At 45.0% G+C, this 17,629-nt stretch overlaps 1 pseudogene; it reads left to right on the top strand.

Moving 5' to 3' along the window:
- The first annotated feature begins 5,886 nt into the window (after nucleotides 1-5,886).
- Nucleotides 5,887-16,286, top strand: LOC136388141 (kinesin-like protein KIF11 pseudogene; annotated as a pseudogene).
- Nucleotides 16,287-17,629: the final 1,343 nt, after the last annotated feature.

The raw sequence follows: 17,629 nt of genomic DNA, 5'->3' as shown, positions 1-17,629 counted from the left end.
TTACAGAGTATCTCCCAAAAAGGCACAACTTTGTACACCAACAGTCACCTACCTAGGTCTAGCCCTCACCCCTACTTCCTGAGGGATCGCCCCGGACTGGCTCTCCCTCATCTCTTCATTGCCAGTCCCTGAAACAAAGCAGGAGGCCTTCTCCTTCCTGATCTAGTAGGGTATTCTTTCATTTTTTTTTTTTTTTTTCTGAAGCTGGAAACAGGGAGAGACAGTCAGACAGACTCCCGCATGCGCCCGACCGGGATCCACCCGGCACGCCCACCAGGGGCGACGCTCTGCCCACCAGGGGGCGATGCTCTGCCCATCCTGGGCGTCGCCATGTTGTGACCAGAGCCACTCTAGCGCCTGAGGCAGAGGCCACAGAGCCATCCCCAGCGCCCGGGCCATCTTTGCTCCAATGGAGCCTTGGCTGCGGGAGGGGAAGAGAGAGACAGAGAGGAAAGCGCGGCGGAGGGGTGGAGAAGCAAATGGGCGCTTCTCCTATGTGCCCTGGCCGGGAATCGAACCCGGGTCCTCCGCACGCTAGGCCGATGCTCTACCGCTGAGCCAACCGGCCAGGGCTAGTAGGGTATTCTGATTGTGGATTCCTTCCTTTGCTCTGTTGGTCAAGCCCCTTTACCAAGTCACCAAGGGAAATCTATCAAAACCCATTGACCCTACAGCTCTCATCAAAACCCCCTTTCTGCCTGACCAGGCGGTGGCGCAGTGGTAAGAGCGTCGGACTGGGATGCAGAGGACCCAGGTTCGAGACCCCAGGGTCGCCAGCTTGAGCACGGGCTCATCTGGTTTGAGCAAAGCTCACCAGCTTGAACCCAAGGTCGCTGGCCCCAGCAAGGGGTTACTCGGTCCGCTGTAGCCCCACGGTCAAGGCACATATGAGAAAGCAATCAATGAACAACTAAGGTGTTGCAACGCGCAATGAAAAAAACTAATGATTGATGCTTCCGTTCCTGTCTGTCTGTCCTTGTCTATCCCTCTCTCTGACTCACTCTCTGTCTCTGTAAAAAAATATTAATAAATAAATAAATAAAATTTAAAAAACAAACAAACAAAAAAAACCTCTTTCTTTGTTAAGACAGGCCCTCATCTCAGCTCCCACTCTAACTTTACCAGACCTCTCTGAACTGTTACAGGTAGAAGAAAGAACCCAAAGGATCTTAGAAAATGCAGCCTGGCTCAAAGCGTTCAGCCAAGAAGAGCTTGAGGATTCCATCTGGTCAGCTATACAGGAGGCTCTGCTGAAATTAACCTGGTTATTACCTTTTATAGCCCTGCTAGTAACCCTCCTATTAATACTTGTCTTTGGCACCTGACTTGCCCTCCACTGGATCCTCATTAAAGAATTTAGGGTGGACTCATTCTAATTACAGGACTTGGAAAGAGTCTTGTATTATTTTTTGTCACTACCTCCTTGGGTGGTGAGTGGGTAATTTGCATGCCTCTGCCTTCCTTGGATGTGGTAGCGGTTTTTCAGGCTCCCTCTCCGGAATTGAACCCTGATTCTCTGTCACTCATGGTCACCATAGTAGGCACAGCAACTACCATTGAAAATTGATAGGGCAGACGTTTGTATAGGTCGTTGCCGCCACCAAGGGGGTGCAGGGGGTGTGCGATCAGCCAGAGGTTATCTAGAGTCACCAAAGCCACAAGAACCCACCCCCTGGGTTTCTAGAGAAGTCTCACCGAGAGTGCATCACCCCTAACTGGCGTTACCCGTCAGGCCGGAAGAGGTAGAGTTCCGAGAGAGTGGGCAAGGGGCCCTCAGAGGCTTACGGCACTGGGTGAGCACAGGGCAATCAGGAGCGCTTGTGGTTGTGGCCCGTTTGGTGGAGGAGCCCGCACTGCCCCAGGCTCGCCCACGGGCAACACAAGGAATGCTGCTGCTGGTGAGAAACCCCACGGAGACACAGACAGCAGCAACTCTCGTTTCAAGCCAGTGGTGGGCACCACTTGATTTGGTCACCTGTTGTCGGGAGCCGATCAACGACTGCTGGCTGACAAGGTCACAGCAGGAGAAGACCCGCAACTGCTGGCTGACAAGGTCACAGCAGAAGAAGATCAAAAACTGCTGATTGACAAAGTCACAGCAGAGAAGACCAATGGCTGTGGGTTGACAAAGTCACCGCAAAGGAAAGGCACAACGATACTTCCCCCTTTGACTTTTTGAATTAATCTGGCCTTATATCCCCCCTTTTTCTGGGTGTGTGCTATTATTTGTGGCACAGGGATAATAGTACCGTGCTTTCCCTGTAGATTCGTAGGAATTTCTTTGGAAATGAGACAGAAGGTGTAAGTTCCACAGAAAAGCCTGTAAGCCCCTTGAACTGGGCTCATAAACATAAGAGGCTGGCTATGATATCCCTCGTAAAGGGTTAAGTTTGTAGGAGAATTTCTTCTTAATCATGTTAGAAAGAATAGATTGTGACTTGTGTATGGGTAGAAGGCAGTGGCTGTGCAGAGCACCTTTCGGCCTTCACTTAATTCATCATTTTTTCTCCCTAGCCTTTTCAGGTGATAGAGTAGAGAAACTTTCCTTTCTTCTTGCTTATTTGATCTGCAGATAGTGGAACACTCTAAGAAGAATATAGTTAGAATTTACTAGTGTGTGAATATAATAAATAAATAAAATTTGACTAGACAATAGAATCTTAGGAAAGGAGTAATGGAATGGCCTGTTGCGTGGCCTGGGATGGGAATGCAGTCAGCAAGAAAAGAATGTTTTGCTAAGAGACTTGTTTTATGACAAAAGGCAGTTACTGGGCTTTCTCAGTGAGACATTCTCATGAGATTTATATACTTTCCCAAGGTTTTTCATTCAGATAATAAAGAGGAATATGGAAGAATCCATAGAAGCAATAGCAATTAATGCCTTCTGATATTATGTTGCTACTAAGCTATCTTGCAGGTGCACTCTATATATCTTTAAGAAAAAGTTACTCTTGATGTTATGACAATTTCTTAATAAGCAAGCCTTTTGAAGTCTTGTGAGAAAAATTAGGACACTGCATGAACTCAAAGCCATTTGCCTGAGCAAGCGGTGGTCCTTTGCTAGTCCTTAATGATTTCGTCTGCTAATCTCTCTCTGCGCCCTTGACTCACAACAACAGTAAAGTAGAGTTATTAATTAGTACTAATCTTTTAGAAGTTTGTACCAATATTGTTATTGCTATTGTATAACTGTACTTTGAATAACTTACCACCTGGTTTATAGTTTATAGATATAAATTAACTGTTATCTGGAAACATGTAAACATAGTGAAACAGAAGCAATGATTAATACCATGTAATTGTAACTTGGTGTGTGTGTATAAAAAAGGAGCTGTACTAGCATTTGGTAGAGATGCCTGGCAGTAAATGCTAACTAGAGAATAAAGAGAAAGAAAAGAATTCGGCTCTCTCACTCGAATTTCGCCGAAGCCGTCTCCTCCTGTGGGACCCCTGGATCCCCCCTGGGGCTGGACCCCGGCAACCTGTCCCAATGCCAGGATCTCAACAAAAATTGCTACAAGGAGCCCTGACAGGTGGGGTGCATATCGCAGATCTATGAGGTGGTCTGGGCCCTTGTCTCTCTGTTGCACCTCAACTGCTCAGGCCTGCAGAACTTCGAGACGCTCATGGCTCTGATGAACCTGGTGGGGATCAATGAGAGGCTCTGGCAATGCTCTCTGCGATGTGTGGTCTGGGCAGGGTATCAGACTATCCCGTTAAGTACTTTACAGTTTGGAAAGCACTCTTTGGTCATTGCTCTATTTGAGTCCCCTCTGTATCATTCAGTTGAGGGCACCATTCCATGAGGACAAGGCACTTGGCCATAATAGTGCAGGTCTGGAGTCGGACTGCCTGGGTTCAAATCCTGCTTCTCTGGTTACTGGTGTGTAACCTCAAGCAAGTTACTAAATCTCTCAATATCTCAGCTTTTCTCTCTGTGAAATGGGATGGTTATAGTACCTACCTCATGGAATCGTAATGAGGAAAATCAAATAAGGAAATATATTTAAAAGCACGCACTTGGTACGAAGGCGCCTGTCTCCCAGCAATGTGCCCAGTCAGTATGCATTAGCTTTTTATTTTTTTTTAGATTTTATTTGTTCATTTTAGAGAGGAGGGAGAGAGAGAAGGGTAGGGGGGAGCAGGAAGCATAAACTCCCATATGTGCCTTGACCAGGCAAGCCCAGGGTTTCAAACTGGCACCCTCAGCGTTCTAGGTCAATGCTTTATCCACTGCGTCACCACAGGTCAGGCAGTATGTATTAGCTATTATTACTAATTGTAACCTTGGTTACCGACTCACTTCTCAGCCTCATTTTCCTCTCCTACAAAGTAGTCTTGATAGTCACACCTGCACCTTCAGCATGGGGCCATAGGGAGAATGAAGGCAGTCTAAGTGTTGGGTCAGCGTAAGTGCTCAAATGGTAGGTGTGAGCATCACTGTCACCACCCCCCTCATCTCCTAGCTTCTAGTTTAATTTTATGTCATCTCTTAGGCCTGGTTAGAAGACTGGAAACCACTGAAGTTCACACCTAGTGCAAGAGGCTCTTTGGACATTGCCCAGGGCTGGCTTGTATGGAGACACGGTAGTGGAGGCTCTGATGGTGCCAACCCTTCCACCCTTGGCCCTGCAGGCAGAAAATTCTGAAGGAGAAGGCTGTGCTCATGATTGAAGGCTACATGTAGTAGGACTATGAGCTGATCTGCCAGGCAGCCACAGAGTGCGTGTGTAATTTGGCCATGAGCAAGGAGGTGAGGGTTGCTTCAGGCAGTCATGTGGGCAGGTGTGCAGAAGTGCCTGTCCCTGGGTGGGCTTAGCCGCAGCTGACTTGGTCTCCTCAGTCATCTGGCCACACACACAGGTCCTCTTTGAAGCCAAGGGCAATGACTGGCTGAAACTTCTGGTGCTGTACAGTGAGGAGGACAAGCTGCTGCAGTGGGCGTCCGCTGGTGGCCTGGCCATGCTCACCTCTACACGGCCTTCTCTGTGCAGCTGCATCCCGCAAGTGGTCAGTGCCTCTTCTCTGTGGGGGAGGGGAGGGCCCCGGACCCCCCAGCATGGTAGTGGTTGGTGGTGAAAGTCCAGGGCGAGTAGGTGTGCCCCCTGCCGGGGTTCAGCTTGTTGCTCTGTGGTCACATTCACATTTCCTACAGACCACACACTGGCTAGAGATCCTGTAGGCTCTGTTTCTGAGCCCCAACCAGGAGCTGCAGCCTTGGGGCACTGTGGTGGCGCTGAACATGGTGGAGGCCTCACCAGAGACTGCCAGCACCCTGATAGAGAAGGAGGTGCTATAGATCCTGTCAGTGCTGGCGAAGGGCCAGGAGGGCCCGGACACACGGGCAGTGGCAGCTTGCCTGGGGAAAGTGGTAGAATATAGGCTCATCAAACGCAACCAGGATGGAGAGTGAGGGGCTGTCTCACGCACACACTGCGCATACAGCACAGGGAACTAGGATGTGCAGCTCTGGCCGGGAGGGGCTGCACCGCTGAGCACTCTGGCTTCTTCTCCTCAACTGCCCTTTGATGTTGTCTGTCCTGTGTTAGGGGCCACGCTTATCACAGCCCTGCTCTGCTGGCACTGCCTCCAGCCTCCGGCAGCAAGGCTTTTCCTGTACTACTGTAGATGGCTGGGAAAGGGAAAAGCACCTCCCAACTCAACCCAACATTTTCAGTATTGGGAAGGGCACATCCAGCAGCCTTACCAGCAGTGAGCATCATCCAAGCCTGCTGGCAGGACTGCCCTAGATCCTGTAATAAAGTGTTTTGATCTCAAATGTATGCTTGTCTGTGGCCTGCAGGAGGGCTGGGTGTGGGTCAGTCTTCGGAGCAGGAGCTAGGCCCGTTGAATGCGCAAGCGGAGCCAGGTCTACAAAGGAATCCCATGAATTCCCCACCTCATGCTGCCGAGTCGTGGCTTAACCCAGTTGGAGGCTCAACAGGTTTGGAGTACGGACTCCTAGATGCTGGTTTCAAATACCTTTGCCTTTGTATTGAGTTGTCAGTGACGCTCAGGCTGTGTTGGGACTCAGGGTGGGTGTGTCCACCCGGGGGCTCCTCCCTCAAGGTACCTGAGCCAAGTGGGTTAAAGCCAGGGGCGTTCCCACTGCCCACTCCCGCTTTGCTGGTAAAGCCCGGCAAAGCTCATTGGCTCAAAAGCATAGATGACAGTTTTCGAGTCAATGGGAGGTAAGACCGCTGCCCACCTAGTCCGGCTGCTTCCTTTCCCGCTGCAGTCCCGCAAGTGAGTGAAACTGCGGTTGGCCTATTGCACTTCTCCGCGGGGTTCCTACACGCTACGCCTTTAGGCTCTTTAGGAGTGTCCCCCAACTGCGGCTGACCTGGGCTCGGCAGACACGCGGACCTGCAGGGGCTGGGACCATATCGTCCACCTCTTCCGGAGGCCCACGCCCACCGCGGGCTCGCCCACTTAGCACCGGAGGCCTCAGTGGCACAGCGTAGGCCTCCGGACCGGCTCCCCGGAGCTTGGACTGGACAGGCCAGAGCGGGGACCCGTAGGTACCGCCGTGAGTAGCACCCTCGCGGGCGACTCAGCCCGGCCGCTCGGCAGCCAATGGGTGCCACATCTTCTTTTTTTTTTTTTTTTTTTTCATTTTTTCTGAAGCTGGAAACGGGGATAGACAGTCAGACAGACTCCCGCATGCGCCCGACCGGGATCCACCCGGCACGCCCACCAGGGGCGGTGCTCTGCCCACCAGGGGGCGATGCTCTGCCCATCCTGGGCGTCGCCATATTGCGACCAGAGCCACTCTAGCGCCTGAGGCAGAGGCCACAGAGCCATGCCCAGCGCCCGGGCCATCTTTGCTCCAATGGAGCCTTGGCTGCGGGAGGGGAAGAGAGAGACAGAGAGGAAGGCGCGGCGGAGGGGTGGAGAAGCAAATGGGCGCTTCTCCTATGTGCCCTGGCCGGGAATCGAACCCGGGTCCTCCGCACGCTAGGCCGACGCTCTACCGCTGAGCCAACCGGCCAGGGCTGCCACATCTTCTTTATCCAGTCATCTTTTGGTTGTTTCCATGTCCTGGCCACTGTGAACAATGCTGCAATAAACATGGGGCTGCATGTGTCTTTACGTATCAATGTTTTTGAGTTTTTGGGGTATATACCCAGTAAAGGGATTGCTGGGTCATAAGGTAGTTCTATTTTCAGTTTTTTGAGGAACCACCATACTTTCTTCCATAATGGTTGTACTACTTTACATTCCCACCAACAGTGTATGAGGGTTCCTTTTTCTCCACAGCCTCTCCAACATTTGCTATTACCTGTCTTGCTAATAATAGCTAATCGAACAGGTGTGAGGTGGTATCTCATTGCCGTTTTGATTTGCATTTCTCTAATAGCTAAAGAAGATGAGCATCTTTTCATATATCTGTTGGCCATTTGTATTTCTTCCTGGGAGAAGTGTCTGTTCATATCCTCTTCCCATTTTTTTATTGGATTGTTTGTTTGTTTGTTGTTGAGTTTTATGAGTTCTTTGTATATTTTGGATATTAGGCCCTTATCTGAGCTGTTGTTTGAAAATATCATTTCCCATTTAGTTGGCTTTCTGTTTATTTTGTTATCAGTTTCTCTTGCTGAGCAAAAACTTCTTAGTCTGATGTAGTCCCATTCATTAATTTTTGCCTTCACTTCTCTTGCTTGTGGAGTCAAATTCATAAAATGTTCTTTAAAACCCAGGTCCATGAGTTGAGTACCTATGTCTTCTTCTATGTACTTAATTGTTTCAGGTCTTATGTTTAGATCTTTGATCCATTTTGAGTTAATTTTTGTACAGGGGGAGAGAGTGTAGTCCAGTTTCATTCTTTTGCATGTGGCTTTCCAGTTTTCCCAGCACCATTTATTGAAGAGGCTTTCTTTTCTCCATTGTGTGTTGTTGGCCCCTTTATCAAAAATTATTTGACTATATATATGTGGTTTTATTTCTGTACTTTCTATTCTGTTCCATTGGTCTGAGTGTCTATTTTTCTGCCAATACCATGCTGTTTTGATTGTCATGGCCCTATAATATAATTTGAAGTCAGGTATTGTAATGCCACCAGCTTCATTCTTTTTCTTTAGGATTGCTTTGGCTATTCGGGGTTTTTTATAGTTCCATATAAATCTGATGATTTTTTGCTCTATTTCTTTAAAAAACGTCATTGGAAGTTTGATGGGAATTGCATTAAATTTGTATATTGTTTTGGGTAATATAGCCATCTTGATTATATGTATTCTTCCTAGCCAAGAACAAGGTATATTCTTCCATCTCATTATATCTTTTTCGATTTCCCTTAACAATGGTTTATAGTTTTCATTATATAAGTCCTTTACATTCTTTGTTATGTTTATTCCTAAGTATTTTATTTCTTTTGTTGCAATCGTGAAGGGGATTATTCTTTTGAGTTCATTCTCAATTGTTTCATTGTTGGCATATAGAAAGGCTATTGACTTCTGTATGTTAATTTTGTATCCTGCGACCTTACTGTATTGGCTTATTGTTTCTAGTAGTCTTTTTGTGGATTCTTTGGGGTTTTCGATGTATAGGATCATATCATCTGCAAAAAGTGATACCTTTACTTCTTCTTTTCCGATATGGATGCCTTTTATTTCTTTGTCTTGTCTGATTGCTCTGGCTAGAACCTCTAGTACCACATTAAATAAGAGTGGAGAGAGTGGACAACCCTGTCTTGTTCCTGATTTAAGGGGGAAAGCCTTCAGTTTAGTGCCATTTAATATGATGTTAACTGATGGTTTATCATATATGGCCTTTATCATGTTGAGATATTTTCTTTCTATACCCATTTTGTTGAGAGTCTTAAACATAAAATTGTGTTGTACTTTAACGAAAGCCTTTTCTGCGTCTATTGATAAGATCATGTGGTTTTGTTCTTTGTTTTGTTGATATGGTGTATTACGTTAACCGTTTTACGTATGTTGAAGCATCCTTGAGATTCTGGGATGAATCCCACTTGATCATGATGTATTATTTTTTTAATATGTTGTTGTATTCGATTTGCTAGTATTTTGTTTAGTATTTTAGCATCTGTATTCATTAGAGATATTGGTCTGTAGTTTTCTTTTTTTGTGCCATCCTTGCCTGGTTTTGGTATGAGGGTTATGTTGGCCTCATAAAATGTGTTTGGAAGTATTGCTTCTTCTTCAATTTTTTGGAAGACTTTGAGTAGAATAGGAACCAAGTCTTCTTTGAATGTTTGATAAAATTCGCTGGTATAGCCGTCAGGGCCTGGACTTTTATTTTTGGGGAGGTTCTTAATGGTTTTTTCTATTTCTTCTCTACTGATAGGTCTGTTTAGGCTTTCTGCTTCTTCTTGACTCAGTCTAGGAAGGTTGTATTGTTCTAGGAATTTATCCATTTCTTCTAGGTTGTTGAATTTAGTGGCGTAAAGTTTTTCATAGTATTCTACAATAATTCTTTGTATATCTACGGTGTCTGTGGTGATTTCTCCTCTTTCATTTTGGATTTTGTTTATATGAGTTCTTTCTCTTTTTTCCTTGGTAAGTTTTGCCAAGGGTTTGTCAATTTTGTTGATCTTTTCAAAGAACCAGCTCCTTGTTCTATTAATTTTTTCTATAGTTTTTCTGTTCTCTAATTCATTTATTTCTGCTCTGATTTTTATTATCTCCTTTCTTCGGTTGGTTTTGGGTTGTCTTTGTTCTTCTTTTTCTAGTTCCTTAAGGTGGGAAGTTAAGTGGTTCACTTGGGCTCTCTCTTGTTTGTTCATATATGGCTAAAGTGATATGAACTTCCCTCTTATCACTGCTTTTGCTGCATCCCATAGATTCTGATATGTCGTCTTGTCATTTTCATTAGTCTGTATATATCTTTTGATCTCTGCACTTATTTCTTCTTTGACCCATTCATTTTTTAAAAGTATGTTGTTTAGTTTCCACATTTTTGTGGGATTTTTTCCCTCTTTTTTGCAGTTGAATTCTAGTTTCAAGGCTTTATGATCAGAAAATATGCTTGGTACAACTTCAATTTTTCTGAATTTGCTGATGTTGTTTTTGTGGCCCAACATATGGTCAATTCTTGAGAATGATCCATGTACACTGGAGAAAAATGTATACTCAGTCACTTTAGGATGAAATGTCCTGTAGATGTCTATCATATCCAGGTGCTCTAGTGTTTTGTTTAAGGCCACTATGTCTTTGTTGATTCTCTGTTTGGATGACCGATCTAGAGCCGTCAGCGGTGTATTGAGGTCTCCAAGTATGATTGTATTTTTGTCAGTTTTTGTTTTAAGAATAAGATGCACTCTTTTTCGAAATTTTGAGGTCTAAAAACTGGGTGTGTCTTACACAGTGGTTGTAGATTTTTTTACTTGCATTTCCCGTTTTGCACTTGTTTTTGCGCTCATTGTTGAAGACAGTGATTTGTCATCAGACACAGATGAGGACAGGCTATTTGATGGGAGTTTTGACAGTGATGAGGAGTTGTATGAATTTTATGATGAATAAAACTTGAGTTCATAACTTAATGTAATACAATTTTTTTCAAAATTGGGCCCCAGAATTAAGGTGTATTTTATACATGGGAGCATCTTATATATGGGGAAATATGGTACTTCTCTCTTTTAAAACCAAGTCTTATACATGGGGAAATACGGTATGTCGGATGTTTTCTTTAAAGCAGAATTTTTTGTTTTTGAGAAAATGTCTACCAAATCCTTCCTTCCTTCCTTCCTTCCTTCCTTCCTTCCTTCCTTCCTTCCTTCCTTCCTTCCTTCCTTCCTTCCTTCCTTCTTTTCTTTTTCTTTCTCTCTCTCTCTTTTCTCTTTCTTTCTCTTTCTCTCTTTCTTTCTTTTAAAGATTTTACTGATTTTATGGAGAGAGGATGGGGAGAGTGAGAAGTAGAGTTGCTTCAGTTTAGTTGTTCATTGCTTGCTTGTTGTCATATGTGCCTTATCAGCCAAGCCAGGTTTCAAACCAACCTCAGCATTCCAGTCAATGCTCTAGCCACTGTGCCACCATAGGCCAGGCCCCAACTTTCAATATTTGTCTTTCAGTTGTTATTTTATAGAAGAATGACATTTTGCAGGGGAGCGGGTGAGTCTGCTAGGTCAGCTTCCAAATCCAGCCATCAGCAGTGTCTTTGAGACAGCCCCGTATAGTTCAGTGTACAGCCAGGGTTCTTAGGTGCACTTCTTATTCTGTCACATGGAATATTAAAAAGAAATGTATGCAAGAGTCTACATGTCACACAATTGTTCACCTTCCTGTTTCATCAAGGACATTCTTATGTGAAACTGACATTTTTTCACTGAGCTGAAAGTGGTGAGGACAAAAGTGATAGCCTGTACAGTTAGCACCACTGCCTTGTGTCACACAAAGGTGCCAGCAGCTTGACATACTCTCATTTATATAGCATCAGCCAAATGTCAGTACAGTGAAAATCACAAGTAACCTTTCAGCATAATTATAAAAAATATTTTTTAAGTTCATTTATTGATTTTAGGGAGAAAGGATCAGAGGGGATGGGAAGCATCACCTTGCTTCTTGTATGTACCTTGAACGGGCAAGCTTGGGGTCTCGAACCGGTGACCTCAGCATTTCCGGTGGACACTTTATCCACTGCACCACCACCGGCGAGGCTATTAAAATAATATTGACATCATGGGTGTCCCGAGAGGTTCTTGAGGAGCCCAGGTTTCCTGGATCTCTGTGAGAGCAACTGGCTTCCAGCATCTCTCGCCAGTGCAGTTAAGGGCGGGCTCACACTCAACTGTCTCCCCTGAGGCTGCTGAACCAGACTCAACTTCTTTGCTTACTTACTCCTAAAGCATCTTCTTAGAAGCAGGGAGTCGATATTTCTTGGCTCGGTTCTGGTTATTTATCCAACTGAAACAAAGTTGAGTAATACCAAGAAAAAAATATTTCTGAGATCAGCAACTCCAGACCTGTATAAAGCTGTATACAGGATGTATTTTGCCATCCTATTACATTATATGTATATATGCATAAATATGCTAGTAATTTACTTTCCTCATCATTTTTTAAAAGATTAAAATTTTTTTTTATTGATTTTAAAGGAGAGAGGGGGAAATCGAGGGGGGGGGAGAAAGAGAGAGAGAGAGAGAGCTGAAGGGGGTGGGGTGGGGAGCAGGAAGCATCAATTTGTAATAGCTGTGTTCTCTTTCCCTCAGACTCTTCATAGTCCCCAGGCTGCAGCCTGGTGGTGGCTCTGCTGGGTTGCAGCACCTTGCAGCTGCCACCCTCCAGCTCTGCCCAGTGGCTCAAGGAAAGGAGGGAGGGTGGGCAGAAGGAAGAGGCTGGAGACAGATCGTTAGCCTTCCTCCTCACCCTGGGGAGAGCTGGTTCACAGGCTGCAAGTCCAGAGCCCTACAAATTCAAGGCACTGGGGGAACCCTCACAGCCAGTTTTCAGCTAGCAATTGGCCGTCATGTGCCCAGGGGCCAGCTGCCCATCAGAGGGGGACCCCTGAACCCCCCAGGTGCTCCATTCTTCAGCTGCATAGCTCTCGGGCCTCCCCCTGCTCAAGTCCAGCTCCTCCATGTGGATGCGAATGTCCTTCTCCATCCAGCCTTTCTCTGTGAAGCTGTGGACCACAGGAAGGATGAGTAAGACCAGCACACGTACAGCAGCTGCAGCTCCATCAGAAGTGAGTTGAAAAAGTAAAGGCTAAAGAAGGGGCTTGAATTGCAATGGCCTCCTAGTATGTGATCTAGAAGATCTGGTGGGCAAGAGCACAGGGCAAGGGGAGAAGGCCAAGGAGGACATGAGTTGCACACTCGCCACTGGTGCACAGGTGAAGATTGTATATGTCTCCAGCAGGCAGGCCGGGACTTGTGCAGCAGCAGCAGCAGAGAGCCAGTACACAGCAGACAGGCGGGAGGAGAAGGTGCTGGTCATGAGGCAGTGCACCACCTGTTCCTGAAAATCCTTGCACCTGATGTCTGATGGCGACGTGACTGACATCGACACTGAGTTGTAGAAAGTCAGTGTGAGGAGGGACCAACAATACAGGCTTGGCTAAAGGGGCTGGTTTGGATAGTTGTCCCAGCATATTGCCAGCTCTCTCTCCCCCATCCTCTCTAAAGGAAAAGAAAAATTTAAAAAGATTTAAATAACTAAAAAGAAAGCTTATTGGTTCTAAATACATAGGTTTAAACTCATAAAAGGTACAACCGATACATAAGAAAATGGAAGGTTTGTTTCTGATTGTTCTCACAAATGCTGGTAATTTAAATGTGTACTGACAAAAATATCAATGAAGAGGACAGGAACCTTCTTATATTTTCTTGACAATTTTCTGATATTTTTAATCCCCAAAGGGCATCCAGATCCCAAAAGATTTAGATACTGGATAACTACAAGAAGATTTACCTTTTTTAACTTGATCAACTCTAAAACAAAAAAGATAATCTGCTGTTCACTGTGCCACCCACCTAACTTTAATCATTTTTTCTATCAGATCACAGACCACTTTTAAGTATTAAAGAGACAATCAATGATCAAAATATTTCATGGTTATGTAAGTACATGGAAGAGGACATAAGCAATATGGGATCTTGCGCATGCCTTCCTGGTAAACCACAATACAAAGCAGGCTCTGATAAAGCCAAAATGAACAATAGGAACAAGTGACGTAATCACTGGGAGGGGGCATCATTTCAAAGAAAGGCTCAAGGAAGGACAACTAGACATGATGGTTCATTGGCCATAAAGGACAACATACAGAGGCGGTATCAAAAGTCTCCCAGCATAAAAAACCAGCAGACTAATGAACAGTTAAGACAAATTCAAAGAAACCAGTCATCTCAGGGCACACAGGAAAAGCGACCATCTGCTTCTCCACCCCTCCCTCTTTCCCTTCTCTCTCTCTCTCTTCCCCTGCCACAACCATGTCTTGGCTCCATGACCTTGACTCAGGTGCTAAACCCCCCCCCCCAAAACAGCTCCATTGCCAAGCAACAGAGCAATGAGGACACATGGGCAGAGCATTGCCTGGTAGGGGGCTTGCTGGGTGGATCCTAGTCAGGGGTGCATGCAGGAGTTTGTCTCTCTGCCTCTCCATTTCTCAGTTAAGAAGAAAAAATAAAATACAGTCAGAATATCAAATATGTAATGAAAGCTATAAAACATCTTTATACATACACTCATGCAAACACACATAAACATTGAGAGAAAATAGAAGAAATGGAAAAATTCATCATGTCGATGTAAGAGATGTTTATGAACATATTGTTATAATGTCAATTAACCCCATATTTTTAATAGAATCAATAAAAATTCAAATATAATGTCAAAATGCCCCATATTTTCTACAGAGTAAATGTAATATTAGTTAAAACATAGCTGGTCATTTTGCTAGAACTGACAAACTGATTGTACAATACATCCGTGGTCCCCAACCCCCGGGCCGTGGACCGGTACTGGTCCTCAGAGAAAGAATAAATAACTTACATTATTTTCGTTTTATTTATATTTAAGTCTGAACAATGTTTTATTTTTAAAGAATGACCAGATTCCCTCTGTTATATCCCTCTAAGACTCTTGACGCTTGTCTCGGTCACATGATACATTTATCCATCCCACCCTAAAGGCCGGTCCATGAAAATATTTTCTGACATTAAACCGGTCCATGGCCCAAAAAAGGTTGGGGACCACTGCAATACATAGAGAAATGCAAAGGGTCAAAAATAGCTAAATCTTGAAACAGAACAAAGTGGGAGAACTTATACAATTGTATATTATTTTTAATACATATTAAAAGCTACTGTATTTAACACAGAATGGTATTGGCTTAAGAACAGACAAACAGACCAATGAAACAGAAGAGTCAAAAAACAGTCACTTGATTTATGACAAAGGTGGCGCTGCAGAGTAGTGAGAAAAAGATGGTCTCTTTGATGGCTGGCAGAAGCTAGATTGGTGAATTGACCGCTCTGGCTGAAGCGAGTCAGACTCCTTGGCCAGTCGAGTCCTCAGTGGAGAGCGGGGACACCGAGCTGCTTCTATCGGTTTCCCCCGCCAAACCGCCTAGGTCAGTATCAGGCCTTGTTTTTCGCAGGGCTCCATCATGGCATCCCAGGAAGAAGAAAGAGGATAAGGGGAAGAAGAACATCCAGGTGGTGGTGAGATGCAGACCACTTAATTTGGCAGAGCAGAAAGCAAGTGCCCATTCTATAGTAGAGTGTGATCATGTGAAAAAAGAAGTTAGTGTACGGACTGGAGGATTGGCTGACAAGAGCTCAAGGGAAACATTTTCTTTTGATATGGTATTTGGAGCATCTACTAAATAAACAGAAGTTTATCGAAGTTGTTTGTCCAGTTTCAGATGAAGTTTTTATGGGCTATAATTGCACTATTTTTGCATATGGCCAAACTGGCACTGGAAAAACCTTTACAATGGAAGGTGAAATGTCACCTAATGAACAGTATACTTGGGAGGATCCTTTGGCTGGTATAATTCCACATACTCTTCATCAAACTTTTGAGAAACTTACTGATAGTGTTACTGAATTTTCAGTCAAAGTGTCTCTGCTGGAAATCTATAGTGAAGAACTTTTTGATCTCCTTAGTCCATCTTCTGATGTTTCTAAGAGACTACAGATGTTTGATGATCCCCGAAACAAGAGGGGAGTGATAATCAAAGGTTTAGAAGAAATTACAGTACACAACAAAGATGAAGTTTATCAAATTTAGGAGAAGGGAGCAGCAAAAAGGAAAACTGCAGCAACATTAATGAATGCATACTCTAGTCGTTCCCACTCAGTTTTCTCTGTTACAATACATATGAAAGAAACTACCCTCAATGGAGAGGAGCTGGTGAAAATCGGAAAGTTGAACTTGGTTGATCTTGCAGGAAGTGAAAACATTGGCCGTTCTGGAGCAGTTGACAAGAGAGCTTGGGAAGCTGGAAATATCAATCAATCTCTGTTGACTTTGGGAGGGGTTACTACTGTTCTTGTAGAAAGAATACCTCGTGTTCCTTACCGAGAATCTAAACTAACCAGAATCCTCCAGGATTCTCTTGGAGGACATACAAGAGCATCTATAATTACAACAATTTCTCCTGCATCTCTCAATTTTGAGGAAACTCTGAATACATTGGTTTATGCTTATAGAGCAAAGAGCATACTGAATAAGTCTGAAGTTAACCAGAAACTGACCAAAAAAGCCCTCATTAAGGAATATACAGAAGAGATAAAGCATCTGAAATGAGATCTTGCTGTAGCCTGTGAAAAAAATGGGATGTACATTTCTGAAGAAAGTTATAGTCCCTTACTGGACTATCGCCCCTGAGACAGAGGAATTCCTAGAAGCTGACAAGCCGCCCCAAGGAGAAGCATTCCTGACATACCAGGACTTTTAATTCAACACCCACTTAATCAAATTCTTCCTTACCCTATATAATTTGTCCCCCTAGCTTGTACTGTTGCCCTTCTCCCTGGAGAAGTGCCCGGCAGGGTTCCTTTCTTCCTTTCAATAAAACCTGTTACTCTGGTCTTTTCGCACTCCCATGGATTCCAACATTTGGTGCCGAAACCGGGACAGGGTACTAACTGCCTGGACGATCCCTCTTTGCTGTCCAAACTTATAACCAGGGAAGCAATGGGCAGCGGTAGCTCGTCCCAGGCTCACTCCCTGATTCTGTTTGGATATGTAATTGTAGGTCAATTGGCCGGCAGTCTAACCCTGTCCTGAACCCCTGCTGGACCAGAAAGATAAGGAGTTTCTCCCTTCCCTTTCCCCAGTTGGCCTCCAAATTTTTCTCTAAAAACACTCCTTCCTGTTTGGACAGTTTTTTACTTCGGACCCCATATCTATGAGTGGTCTGCCTCTACTCCTCTACTGGACTTCTACGAAAGTCTAGGTGCTCCTAGCCAGGCCACTCTCCTACGTCCCGGGATCTCAGCCTTGGGGTGATGACCTCTTGTCTGAGACTCTCTTTCTGCGGAGATTTTCTCTTGGAACTGTGACTGAAGGCAGGGACGCCCCCTTCTCTCACCAGTCTTTTCTACTGTGGGCTCCTCTCAGTCCAAACCATCCAGCCAGACTCCCCTTGGAACATGGGCTCCTCCCAATCTCAGGCCTCAGACACTACTCTACTCCTTCGGGACTCACTCTACTCTCTGAGGTTCACAGTTTGGGAGGTTTCTACTCCGAGTGGCCTACTTTTACGGACTTCCTGAAAGTCTAGGCTCAGCCAGGTTGCTTTCTACTACCATTATAATATCCTAAGAGATCTTGACAATTTCTGCCACCAGACGGGGAGGGCGTCAGAAATTCCTTACGTGCAGGCTTCCTTCTCCCTTCGCTCCCATTCTTAAATCTCTGTACCACCTGTTCTACATGCGGGCCATTTTTGGCCAGAGAAACCTCACCTAAAACCTCCACTCCTAATCTTTCCTTCTCCACAGACTCTTAACTCTCTCTCCCTCCTGCCTGACCCTCAGGGGCACCCCTCTCTCAGGACCCCTCTCTAGTCCTTCTGGAAGTCTCTTCCACTTGAGTCTCTTCCCTCCAGAAAGCCCCCTCCCCTCTCTTCGCAAAAATCACGTTTCTCATTCACTTACAAATACCAGTCTCTCTTTCTCCTCCCCCACTGGCCAGGGGCCCCTCCCTTCTCCCCTGGGTTTTTTATC

This window comes from Saccopteryx leptura, chromosome 1, assembly GCF_036850995.1.
Source record: "Saccopteryx leptura isolate mSacLep1 chromosome 1, mSacLep1_pri_phased_curated, whole genome shotgun sequence".
Classification (NCBI taxonomy): Eukaryota; Metazoa; Chordata; class Mammalia; order Chiroptera; family Emballonuridae; genus Saccopteryx; species Saccopteryx leptura.
The sequence above is the reverse complement of the archived record's forward strand: the minus strand, read 5'-3'. Positions and strand labels throughout refer to the sequence as shown.